This window comes from Gopherus evgoodei, chromosome 18, assembly GCF_007399415.2.
Source record: "Gopherus evgoodei ecotype Sinaloan lineage chromosome 18, rGopEvg1_v1.p, whole genome shotgun sequence".
In the NCBI taxonomy this organism is placed as follows: Eukaryota; Metazoa; Chordata; order Testudines; family Testudinidae; genus Gopherus; species Gopherus evgoodei.
The window spans coordinates 6,739,786-6,752,765 of NC_044339.1; the positions used below are offsets into that span (position 1 = coordinate 6,739,786).

Sequence of the window (12,980 nt, forward strand, 5' to 3'; positions counted from 1 at the left end):
GGGAAGCATGTGTCAGGGGCATGCCCCTGTTTGCATTTTCCCTGCTGCCTTTTCTGCCTGCACCCGCCCCATAGCTACCTGGCTTCTAGAGCCCAGCGAGCAAAGGCCACCCTGCACGCGTTTTAAGGTTTGGTGGGGGCTTGGGCAGTGTTTGCACGCTCTGTAATCACAGCCCCCGTGGGGCTCACACCTGCAAAGAACTGCAAGGGTGCATGATCCTTCCAGCCAGGCACCCTGACGCACCCCCTGCCTCCTCGTGACCACCCTAGAATGCACCCGGCATGACCTCTGGGCGGTGGGTACTCCTGAAGGTGCTTAGCTTTTACCTCCCGCTCCCTTTGTACCCGTCTAGGTGGTGCGAAAGGGCCAAAGAAGAACGCTGGAGCTGGCCTGAGCTGCATTTAATTCACACTGACTGCCCCCACCCCTGAATGGCTGCTGGGCACTAGTGAACCAAGGTGCCTGGCGCACCCCTCTCCCACAGCTATTTCACATGATCCTTTGACCTCAGCAGAGTTCCCCCAGGGAGGAGTTTGGCCTATTGGCCAATACCATCTCAGTGGGAAGCGATGAAATTCCAAGCCTGTTTCTCAGCTCGTGGCTGGGTAAGAGGTTTCCTGTCACGTGGGAAATGCAGAAAGAAGTAAATCTGGGGGGACAGGGAGAGTTGTTTTTCTTCTGGGTTCGGACAGGGCCTAGCACAGAGGGGTCCTGGCCCAAGACTGTGGCTCCTTGGTGCAACACCACTGAAATAATCATAATAATGAATAAAGAAAACAAAGCCATGCATTGTGGTGTACCAGAGGCACAGCTGGAAAATGGGCCCAGTTCTGCTCCCAGTTGAAGTCCACGGGGCTGTCAGAATATAGCACTCGGCCTGTTGAGGTCTGATCCACACCTAGACTTTCCTTCTTCAGGGAGCTCTGCCCCCTACTTTTCCTTTTCCCCCGGCTTGCAGAGGACGGCTTGTGCACGTGATATTAATGGTCCCCAATCAATCCTGGGAACAAGGGACCAGAGCCCCAGCTAGCGGAAGGCAACATCGTGCTGTTGACGTCAGTAGGGCTATGCTGATTTACCCCAGCTGAGGATCGGCAGTGCTTTACAATGTCTTTGTCAGACACCTGCTCCTTGCAGCCCTTGATGTCAGTCCCCCTTGAGCTGTGATTTTGTGACAGAAGCAGAGGGGCTGATGACAGTGCTGGGAAAAGAGCTTTGGGCAAGTCACGTCATCATCTCATTGTGCATCTGTCTCCCCTCTCCCTTCCCCCCCCCCGCCCTGCCCCGAGACTGTAAGCACTTGGGGGCAGGGACCATCTGTAACTTGTGGGGCGGGATATTCAGAGGTTTGTGCATTGGCCTGCCAAATCCAGCGTTGTGAGTTCAATCCTTGAGGGGACCATTTAGGGATCTGAGGCAAAAAACAAAACAAAAACGGTCCGGGACAGTACTTGGTCCTGCTGTGAAGGCAGGGGACTGGACTTGATGACCTTTCAGGGTCCCTTCCAGCTCTATGAGATAGGTATATCTCCATATTAACTATGGGTCCATTGGTAGGTGTGATTGTGGCCCTTGGAGCCGGATTAGATCCACAGCAGCTCAGGTAACTAGTGCTATTGGCCTGGGCCTGTTGCCTGTGCTAGGTCAAAGCTAGTGACGTGTGCTGCCATCACACCCCTGGCTGCCGTGTGGATACACCATATGTGTTTCCACAGCACCTAGTACAACAGGGCCCTGATCTCACCTGGTACCGCTCCCGCTCACTCTCATGCCTGTCTAGTCCATGCAGAAAACAGGGCCTTCACTACTGCCTTCCATCTTTGCCCTTCCTCCGCTGCAGGGTCATTTTGAGAGCTTTCAATTCTGCTTCTGTTGTGCGTTTCCATGTTAGCCACGCCTGCCTTTTGCCCTGAGGGTTCCAGTCCAATGCCTGGCTTGCTACTCAGCTCTGTCCTCCATGGATGTGCTGGTCCTCTCCATTTCCATGCCGTAATTTCTGTCCTGTTTTAGGGGCTAGTGTAACGATAATTAATCATAATTAGCAGAAGACCCATGCTGCTGCTAGAAGAGGGGGATGTGGCTCTGTAGGTTGCCCCCTATATTTGTGAGCCAGCACTGATCTGCCGTCACTCCATGCTGATGTTCTGCTAGAGTTGTCGTCTGTTTTCCTGATTCGAACAGAGTTCCTTGTTCTGTGCTGGAGGATAGCGACTTCACATTGTCGCTTGGCTAAAGGCGAGTGAGCCTCACAAAGGAATTGCTTTGCTTGCCAATGAAATGCAGCCACCTCAGAGATGAAGGCGGTTTATCTGCCTGCAGTAATTACTCCACACCTTTGTCCAGGACAGGAGATAAGAGGATACAATGGGCCAAATGCTCCAGTGGCATAAATTACACCAGTAATGTTAACAGAGTTACACCAGCGGAGGATCTGGCCCATTACACCCAGCTGACACTGCCTGAGGGGTGAATAGAAAGAGGTAGAATAGAATTATTCCCCTCGGAAATTATCTAGCACAAGAACTGGTGGAGATTTGTTACGAGCAATGAACAGCCCGAGGTCTATGAACCACTGAAGTCCTACTTAAATCGAAGAGGAATTCCATGGTGTACAGGCATTCTATGTGCATGGGGCTGAATACCTCTCTCAATCCCTTTCATTGAAGAGCTTCTGTCCAGCACCATCCGCAGCTGCCCCCTCCTGAGACTTAAAAAAAACAGTGCCCATTTTCATACCTTAAATCCCTCCAGCCCCTGGCTGTGTGAGTGAGGGAGCCCATGTGCTTGGGGATGTCCTGTTCTTTTCTCGCAAACTACTGTGAGTGTGCAGGCCAGCTGGGCAGCCACATCCTGAGCAGTCTGTGCACACAACTGCCCAATTTACATGCCCAGCCATGGTAATGGGGTTTGCTGACACAAACAGACCGAGGGCCCTGATCTCAGACTATTAGCAGGGCTTCTGCTTGCCCAGCACCATTCACCTGCCCCAGCTGCGGGAAAATCGCCGACTCTCAGCCCACGCTGTGAAATCAAATTGCCAAAAGCACTGGCGTGTGTTATTTTTGTGTGGCTTGGTTTGGGTCAAACAGAGGCTCGTAATCCACTGCTGCTCCTGCCGCGCTCTCCCCGCTGCGAGAAGCAAACCCAGTGGCGGCTCTGCGATAAGCCGCCGGCAACAGTTGTTTACCACCGACGCAAGCCCTTTAAAACCTGTCATTTCACAGCACAATGGCCAGTTTGCTGGAGCGTTAACCTGAAAACGAGCCCATCTTTCACCATAAAGGCGGATTACGCGAATCCTCGCTCGACAAGGGGGGACGACCTGTTCTTAATCACTCCCAGCCTGCTCCCAGCACAGCGTTTATTATCCGGCTACAGTTACCAGGGGGTGCCAAGCCAAGCGTGTATACCCACGCAGCGAGAGAGAGCCGCCATCCCCCGCCACCGGCCTAGCTGGCATCCTGCCGCCCCTTGGAGGCAAGCATCAGGGGAACGAAAGCAGATTAGACAAGGAGCCGCCCGCTTACTGTAAATCTCAGACAAATACATAAAGCCCTACGCAGAGAACAAATTAAATTCCTCATCTGTGGCTAAGTTGCCTCTCTGTACTGGTGCCTGTGATGGCGCACAGCTTCTCCGCTCACCAGCGGCGGGATGGGGAAGCATAGAATCCGGTCGTCAGGCTCGCTGGTAATGCAAATAAACGTGAAAAGCCGGTTTGCTGAAATGAACTTGGCACAGAATGGATCCTTATATACTCACCAGGCTGTGCCAGCAGATAACTGTTACCAGCCTTCACCTAGGAGCATTCTCTCTATTCGGCCCTGTAGGAAAGGAAGCAAAGGAGTCCCCATTTATGCCACATGAGGCAACGTTGGGGGATCTTTCCTGGGCAGGCAGTGTGATCTTAGTGGCTGGATGGGGACTCAGAAAGACCTGAGTTCATTCCCAGTTGTGCCACTGACTTCCTGTGTGACTTTTGGCAAGTCACTTTGCCTGTTTCCCCTCCCTTCCTGTGTCTGCCTTGTCTATTTAGATGATAAACTCTTCAAGGCAGGGACTGTCGCTCCCTATGTGTTTGTACAGCGCCTAGCACAAAGGGAGCTGATCTCGTATGGGGCCCTGGGTGCTACCGTAATACACGTAACAGTAATAATGTGGGACAGGGAAGCTGGTCCAGGGCTGCTTTGTGCCACCAGAGTGGTGTAAAGTGGCCAGACTGGGGCTGAGGATAGGACCCTCACGGTGTCAGGTATGCCAGTTTGTGCTCCCTTCAACACACCTTCGCCCATTGAACGCCCAGCCTGGCATCACTGCAGTGAATAGGGCCAAATCCTGCACTGATTTTACACCTTCTGCAATCCCAGGTGAGGCATCAGCACAGAATTTAGAGCCTGTGCAATCTGCCGCTGAGTGACTGAAATGGGAACAGGCACAGGCCCGGATCTGATGCGGTGGGATAATGGCAGGCTGGCTGCATGGAAGTGGGTGCGGTTCAGAGTTGAATTTGATCTAGTTAAAAAATCAGGAGCCAAATTCATCCCTGGCGTAACAGCAGTGCACTCAGAGGGCTGGCCTGGACCTGAGGGGTTTATTTTAGTCTGGTCGTTTTGAGTTTTAATGCAAAAATGCACCTGCAGACGCACACAAGAGTGCAGGCACACACGCGCATATACTCAAATGCATGCACGAGGGTGCACAAAAGTATGCACAAATACAGACCGCACACACACACACTTGCATGGATTTGTACAGCATACACACACATTTATACACAATGCACACACAGACATTTATAGGCATACGCACACATATGCAGCTAGACACAAACACAGGCATGTGATTAAGGCTGCGAGTCTGTCACGGAAGTCACGGATTCCATGACTATCCGTGACTTCTGCAGCAGCCGGTGCTGGCTCAGGGGGCAGCCCTTGGCTCAGCAGCATCAGTTTGGGTGTATGGGAGGGGGCTCAAGGGTAGGAGCAGGGGGTTGTAGGGTGCGGGGGGGTGCTTACCTTGGGGTGAGGGACTCCCCAGCTCTCACTGGCATGGCCCTGCTGCTCGTAAGTGGAGGAGTCAGGGGGCTCTGTGTGCTGCCCACATCTGCAGGCCCTGCCCCTGCAGCTTCCATTGGCTGCAGTTCCTGGCCAACAGGAGCTGCGCAGCTAGCGCGTGTGGCAGGAGCAGTGCGCAGAGCCTTCTGGCCCCTCCACCACCTAGGAGCTGCAAGGACACACGGAGCTCGGTAGGGAGCCTGTCAGCCATGCCAACCCTCCCGCCCACAGCACCAGCAGGGGTACTTGGCTGGGTGCCACTGCCTGACAGCCCTCCCCGCCGCCCCCCACCCCCAGCACCAGCGTAGGTCCTGGGTCACCTCCCCCAGAACCAACAGAGACCCCAGACCAACCCACCAGAGCACCCGAGGCCTCCCCACCCAAGTTTTAGTTAGGGATATATAGTAAAAGTCAAGTATCAGAGGGGTAGCCGTGTTAGTCTGGATCTGTAAAAGCAGCAAGGAATCCTGTGGCACCTTATAGACTAACAGACGTTTTGGAGCATGAGCTTTCGTGGGTGAATACCCACTTCCTCAGATGTATGTAGTGGAAATTTCCAGGGGCAGGTATATATATATGCTAGCAAGCAAGCTAGAGATAACGAGGTCAGTTCAATCAGGGAGGATGAGGCCCTGTTCTAGCAGTTGAGGTGTGAAAACCAAGAGAGGAGAAACTGGTTCTGTAGTTGGCAAGCCATTCACAGTCTTTGTTCAGTCCTGAGCTGATGGTGTCAAATTTGCAGATGAACTGAAGCTCAGCAGTTTCTCTTTGAAGTCTGGTCCTGAAGTTTTTTTGCTGCAGGATGGCCACCTTAAGGTCTGCTATAGTGTGGCCAGGGAGGTTGAAGTGCTCTCCTACAGGTTTTTGTATATTGCCATTCGTAATGTCTGATTTGTGTCCATTTATCCTTTTCCGTAGAGACTGTCCAGTTTGGCCGATGTACATAGCAGAGGGGCATTGCTGGCATATGATGGCGTATATTACATTGGTGGATGTGCAGGTGAATGAACCAGTGATGGTGTGGCTGATCTGGTTAGGTCCTGTGATGGTGTCGCTGGTGTAGATATGTGGGCAGAGTTGGCATCGAGGTTTGTTGCACGGATTGGTTCCTGAGCTAGAGTTATTATGGTGCGGTGTGCAGTTACTGGTGAGAATATGTTTCAGGTTGGCAGGTTGTCTGTGGGCGAGGACTGGCCTGCCACCCAAGGCCTGTAAAAGTGTGGGATCATTGTCCAGGATGGGTTGTAGATCCTTGATGATGCGTTGGAGAGGTTTTAGCTGGGGGCTGTATGTGATGGCCAGTGGAGTCTTGTTGATTTCTTTCTTGGGTTTGTCTTGCAGTAGGAGGCTTCTGGGTACACGTCTGGCTCTGTTGATCTGTTTCCTTATTTCCTCATGCGGGTATTGTAGTTTTGAGAATGCTTGGTGGAGATTTTGTAGGTGTTGGTCTCTGTCTGAAGGGTTAGAGCAGATGCGGTTGTACCTCAGTGCTTGGCTGTAGACAATGGATCGTGTGATGTGTCTGGGATGGAAGCTGGAGGCATGAAGGTAGGCATAGCGGTCGGTAGGTTTTCGATATAGCTGGTGTTAATGTGACCATCACTTATTTGCACCGTGGTGTCTAGAAAGTGGACCTCCCTTGTAGATTGGTCGAGGCTGAGGTTGATGGTGGGGTGGAAGCTGTTGAAATCGTGGTGGAATTTTTCCAGAGTCTCCTTCCCATGGGTCCAGATGTCATCAATGTCATCAATGTAGCGTAGGCTGTGAATTTTGTTTTACTGCCTGTGACCAGTCCATGACTTTTACTGAAAATACCCATGACTAAAATGTAGCCTTACATATGATACACACACATGCAGAAAGATGCCTTCATACATAATGCACACAAATATACTCACATAACCACACACACACACAACCAAAGGAGACAAACTAAGCCATGAGCCCTTGTTTGTTTCCCCTTGTCCCTAGGAGCTGCCAAGATGACGATCCGGTTTCCACACCAACCCACAAATTAATTTAGAGATGGATTAATCTAATTTGGCTCTTTAAAAAAAAATAATTAAATGCAACAGCAAGCCGAGAAAGACTCAGAGACAAGATCTGCCTGAGCCACTGATGGAGAAAATAGCAGAAAGCCACACACCCGCGACAGTCAGGCGGTGCATTCCCAGCATGCATCACATGGAGTGATGCCCCCTCCTTGGGGCTAGGAAGGAGATTCACAATCTCCTGCAATATCCTGGACAAACCTTCCTGAGTTAGGTATAAGTGTTTTGAGGGTTTCTTGTATTAAAAATGCAAATGTGTATGTGCTATTGAGGGATTGCATGTAATCCCAGGGGAGAGGGGGACCACAGCCCTCCAGGACCTAAGAATAGTTGGGACGGGTTAGGAAAATGTACTCAGGTTGTAACACCTCCTGAGAGCTACCAGCTCCTGGAGAGATGCTTGCTTATACTGGTTCAGACTGGATTCTCCAGGGCCCAACAGGACAAAGAGAGGGATTTGGGTTAAACAGCCTAAATTCAAACTGGCTCAGAGCCTGCTTTCTGATCCAGCAAATGGACCAGACCTCTGCTCCAAGGTGGGCCTCATCCTTAGGGAAGGAGTGGAAGGTCTTGGGCCCACTGAAGCCCCACAAGAACTTGGGTGCTTGTTCTGAGCTGAAGCTGTGAAGAACTTATGATCCCTGGGAGAAACCCTCACTGGGATCTGAAGGGTTAAACACCAACGAGGGCCCTGGTTGGACTTGGGGTGTGTGAGAGCTCTGGTCAGCCTGTTAGCACACATGCAGGTTCTTGTATTGTTTTAATAGGTTTTCTCTGTTGTGCTTTTACCTTAAGAATAAAGGTGCTTGCTTAGGAAGAGCTGGGTGGTAACTTAAACCTGGGAGAAACTAGCTGGTGTAACACCTTGGAGGAGAGACATGGAGGAAGCTGCTTAGGCCCCCCATCTGCTCCCCCCCGCCGCTCCCAGTGCCTTCTGTCCACCGGCAGCCCCACTGATCAGCACCTCCCCATCCCTTCCTGCACCTCCCTATCAGCTGTTTCATGGTCTGCAGGAGGCTCTGGGGGGGGGAGGAGCGAGGGCACGGCAGGCTCAGGGGAGGGGGCGGGAAGGGGTGGAGTGGGGGCAGGGCTTGAGGCAGAGCCTGGGGTTGAGCAGTGAGGCCCCCCAGCACATTGGAAAGTTGGTGCCTGTAGCTCCATCCCTGGAGTCGGTGCCTATACAGGGAGCTGCATATTAACTTTTGAAGAGCAGCAGTTTGGCCATCCCGGCTCTACGTGTTCCAAAGCAGGTAGCCCCAGAGCTATTGCCACCTACTGACCTCCAGAAACCAGTTTTTACTTGTCCGATGGCATCAGCAGAGGATCATGAGTCCAGAGAGCAGGTAAAATGTCCAATGAGCAGCATCTTAGAGGTATCCCAGTAAATTGAAATAGCGTCGCACCAGTCAAATTGTATCCAATGTAATTGCTGCCCCTCTGAGGGCCAAGAACTGCGAATCCTCAGGGCATGCTGAGGGAGGTCTTGCACGTAGAGTGAAAGATGGGAAGAAAACTATGAGGAAGCCACATTAGAGAAACTACAGCTCCCAGCATCCCATGAGGCTTAGCGGTTCTTAGTGCCAAACAGTAATCACTTGGCTAGATTCTGATTTCTGCTACCCCAGTGTGTTGTTGGAGTAAGACAATGGTGCCAACAGAGCTCTTCCAGATTTATCCTGAGGTGAGATCCAAATTGGTCCCTTTAGAATCCTTCTCACAACAGGGAAACATTATAAATTATGGCTGTCACCATTTTTTCAACCCGTTTAATCAATTTTTGATGAGTGTTTTTGAATACAGAGCATGTTATTGAAGCAGCTGATAAGTAGTGTGCCCTTAACCTGTTTTGTTATATATGCAGTGAGGCAGATCTTCAGCTGGTGTATATCAGCATTCGTAAATTGACTTCAGTGAAGCTACGCCGGCTTACAGGAGCTTTAGACAATGGTTTTGTACTTGACCATGTTCTGCCCTCAGATGCAGTGGAGTCACTCTGGAGTCACAACATTTCCAAACCTGGCTCACTGTACTTTGCTATTTAGTTCTTTTTGGAGGAAGCAAACTTCGGGGAAAAGTCTGCAATCCGTTGTGCATGGCGTGGAGAGTTTTATACAGAACTGTTTGACATCTGCATTTCTAAATACCTAGGCCTGACTCTTCACCACCTGGCACCTTGCACAGTCAGTTATACCAGCGCAAACTGCTCCCACTCTAACCTTGGTGCTGCAGAAGTTACTGACACATGGAGTGAGCCGGAGAGGGGGGACTGAGGGGTGCTGGACCAGACAGAGCTGGAGGTGTTTGCCCTGCAGCCAATGTTAGGAAGCAGAATGCCTCCAGGAGAGCTGTGTGGAGCAGCCACTGCTGCATGCTTGAGAAGGCTGAAGGGGGATGGAAGAGGAAGGAAGGAAGGCCCAGGGGTTTTGGTAATTTTAATACTAGAGATATACCTATCTTGTAGAACTGGAAGGGACCCTGAAAGGCCATGGAGTCCAGCCCCCTGCCTTCACTAGCAGGACCAAATACTGATTTTGTCCCAGATCTCTAAGTGGCCCCCTCAAGGATTGAACTCACAACGCTGGGTTTAGCAGGCCACTGCTCAAACCACTGAGCTATCCCTCCCCCCAGCATCCAATGCAGAGACCTGGGTACAATACCCTACTCAGCCCTGGCCTAGCCTTTCTCTGTCTTAGTCTGTGATCTATACAGAGGGGATATCGCACTTCCCTGTCCCACAGGGGTGTTATGAGAATAAATACATTAAAGAGTCTGTGGTGCTGAGGCCTGTAAGTGGCACAGGTAGCCCCAGACCTACTCACGTGTACAGGAAGCAATGGGGGAATAATACGCTTGGTGGGGCAATTGCTCACCTTCAGGCAGCATGGCTACTGAGAATCGAACTGGTCCATAGAATGGAAGGGCACCGCCATCCTCTGGATCTATACTGGGAAAACCAGCAGATGTGGCCTTCCCCATTTGCGAGGTGCTTTGCTGCTGCTTGTGGGTGAACCGAGCCCTGGGTCACATTTCACGGCGACTGCCCCATATCCCCTCTCTGTGTCCAGCAAGGGCACCCATTCTTGGCTCCAGGCTCCTCAGCCGTCGCCTCTCTAGGGTGTGGAGACGTGTGTCGCTCTCTCCCTCTGGACCAGGGTATCTGCAGACTGCACAGTCCCTGCCTTCACTAGGTGATTCCCAAGCAAAAGGTACAGGATACTGTGGCTCTTTGGCAATGTACATTGGTAAATTCTGGCTCCTTCTCAGGCTCAGGCTGGCCACCCTTGATGTAGAGCTAGTTGGGGAAAAAAATTGCATAAAATGTCAAAATCTCTCACAATCCCTTCCGCCACCACGTGGGTGGTGTGATGTTCTTCTTGTTGTTTTGTTTGCCAGAAGCTGGGAAGGGGAGACCGGGGATGGATCACTTGATGATTCCCTGTTCTGTTCATTCCCTCTGGGGTACCTGGCCTTGGCCACTGTCAGAAGACAGGATACTGGGCTAGATGGACCTTTGGTCTGACCAAGTATGGCTGCTCTTATGTTTTGTTTTTGGTGGGAAGGGGGGATAGCAGGAGAGGTTGTTTACCATTTTTTTGAAATTTCATGGAGATTTGAAACTTTCTCCTGCCTCAAATAAATGGTCAATAAACAGGGGAAATATCACAAAAAATGTAATTGAAACATGAAACAATTTCGCCCAGAGATGATGTGCCACCATTTCATTTGCTCTTTGAATAGGTTGAAGAAGATGCAATATTAATTTCACAGATTTTCCTGCTTAACAGGTGGGCAACTGTAGAATGTATGTAAATGTGTTGAGTTTTGCAATATATGGACCTGATCCTTCGCTTGGTGCAAATCATCCTCGCTCTTTTGAAGGCAATGGAGCTGTGCTAATTTTACACCAGTTGAGGATCTGGTTTATTGACCAGAAATGGGCCCACACCAAAACTTTGAAGAGCTGGTCCCCTTTTTCATTATAATGGGCCTTGAGCCCAACCTAGCTACCCTCTAACTTCAGGGTCTGGGATGTCTACTGTGGTATGGTGATTGCCATTGAATTCAGGGCTGCTTTTAAATTCAGTATTTAGTGGGAAGCTCCAAGGAGGTGTGAACGGAGGAAGGTTGGCCTTGTGGTGAATGCACTGGGCTGAGATTTGGAAGATCCACGTTCACTTCCTGTGTCTTCTGTAGGCTTCCTTGGTGATCGTGGGTATGTTACTCAGTCTCCCAGCGCTTCAGCGATATCATTTATAGCATGTGGATGAAGGTACTTCCCCATTTCACAGGGCTAGTGTGAACAAGTCTGTTAGGTCCGGATCCTCAAAGGTATTTAGGCACCTAACACCCATTGATTTCAATAGGCCTTCAGTGCCTAAATAAGAATCTTGGCCTTAGATACTGTAGTTATGGGGGCTATATAAATACCTAGTTAGGATGAGGAAAAGGAGGATTGTGGGAGGGGAAGGAGTGGCAGAAAAATAGGGACTGTTTGTGCCTCTAGGGTGGTTGTGGCCTCATTTTAAAATAAATAGAAAAGCAGAGATGTTACTATAATTATTCTCTCAATGCCATTTGCATCACTCAGAGTAGGTCCCTGATTCAAAGATCCCATGTTAAGTTAGGTCATTAGCCAGGAAACATGATCAGTAGCCATGGTAATGAAAGGCAGCCTCATTAATTGCCAGTGGGCAGCCAAAATCAGGATGATGGAGTCTTGTTGTGGAGGGTCGTTCTGCCAGAGCTGCGGAAATCTATTGAAGGTACTTATACAGCCCCCATTAATGTAGGAGATGAGCATCTCACAACCTTTACTCACAGTGCCCCCATGAAGGAGGAAGGAACAATTGTTTCTATTGTAGAGGTGGTGAACTCAGGCCCAGCCAGACTGAGTGACTTGCCAACGGTCACACAAGTCTGTGGTAGCTGAAGGACTTGAACCTGGGTTTTCTGTGTCCCACGCTAGGGCCCTAATCATGGGGAAATCCTTCATTTCAAGCAAAGTCATTGACTTCAAGTCCAGTCCTATGAATGGGGTCAGGTGCGCCAAAGGAGGAGGAGGTGAAATTCCATCCAGATTCGGCCATTGTCTGCATTCCCATTTGGCCAGGGTCTCTGAGCTTTGGCCTCACAGCTCCTATGCTATCCTGCAAGGTGGGTGCACAACTGGTTGAAAGACCATATTCAAGAAGCAGTTATCAATGGTTTGCTCTCAGACTGGAAGGGTGTAATTAGTGGGGTCAGTCCTGGGTTCAGGCCTGTTCAATATTTCCGTAATGACTTGGAAAATGGAGTACGCTTGTAAAATTTGCAGAAGGCATCAAGCTGGGTAGGGCTCCTAGCACGCTGGAGGGCTGGATTAGAATTCAGCTGACCTCAACAATTTGGAGAATTAGTCCGAAATCAACAAGACGAAATTCAACAAAGACAAATGCAAACTACGTCACGGAGTCAGGAAAAAAATCCAGTGCATGGCCTGGCCCCTAAAATCCCATGGAATATTCATGGAAGTAGGCCTCACTTTACTGAAAATGTAGCAGCTACGTGAGGTCATGGCAATAAGGGATCTGTGCCAAGAGTCAGCGGTGCTGTTGCCAACATCTGTGCGCAGCAATAACTGAACATCTCACTATGCACAGAGGGGAGTTGGGGAGACGGGGAGGGAAGGTCTCTAGAAGAGAGCTGCCACCATGGAAGGGGACCTCCTTACCAAGCTCGGCTGGTGACTCTGGAAACTCTTAGGAACTTCCCCACATGCCAGATGCTGGAAATGAGGCGTGATTGTACTGCTGGGGATTTAGGTTGAGATTGCCAAAGCTTCCCTAGAGGAGTTAGACCCAGTAATCTAAATGCCTGAGGCAGCATAAAGTCCTCC

The 12,980-nt window shown here is 50.5% G+C and overlaps 1 protein-coding gene across 2 annotated transcripts in view; it reads left to right on the forward strand.

Annotated features, from left to right (window-relative positions):
• Positions 1-12,980, forward strand: part of ACTL8 (actin like 8) — a 61,372-nt gene that overhangs the window by 11,295 nt on the left and 37,097 nt on the right. Inside the window, exon 2 of one of the 2 annotated variants that reach the window (XM_030537387.1) lies at positions 7,026-7,319. The exons of the other annotated variant lie outside the window; for it this stretch is intronic. The gene's annotated coding sequence lies outside the window, so the exon portion shown is untranslated. The remainder of the gene's footprint in view (positions 1-7,025; positions 7,320-12,980) is intronic. 2 annotated transcript variants of the gene reach the window in all.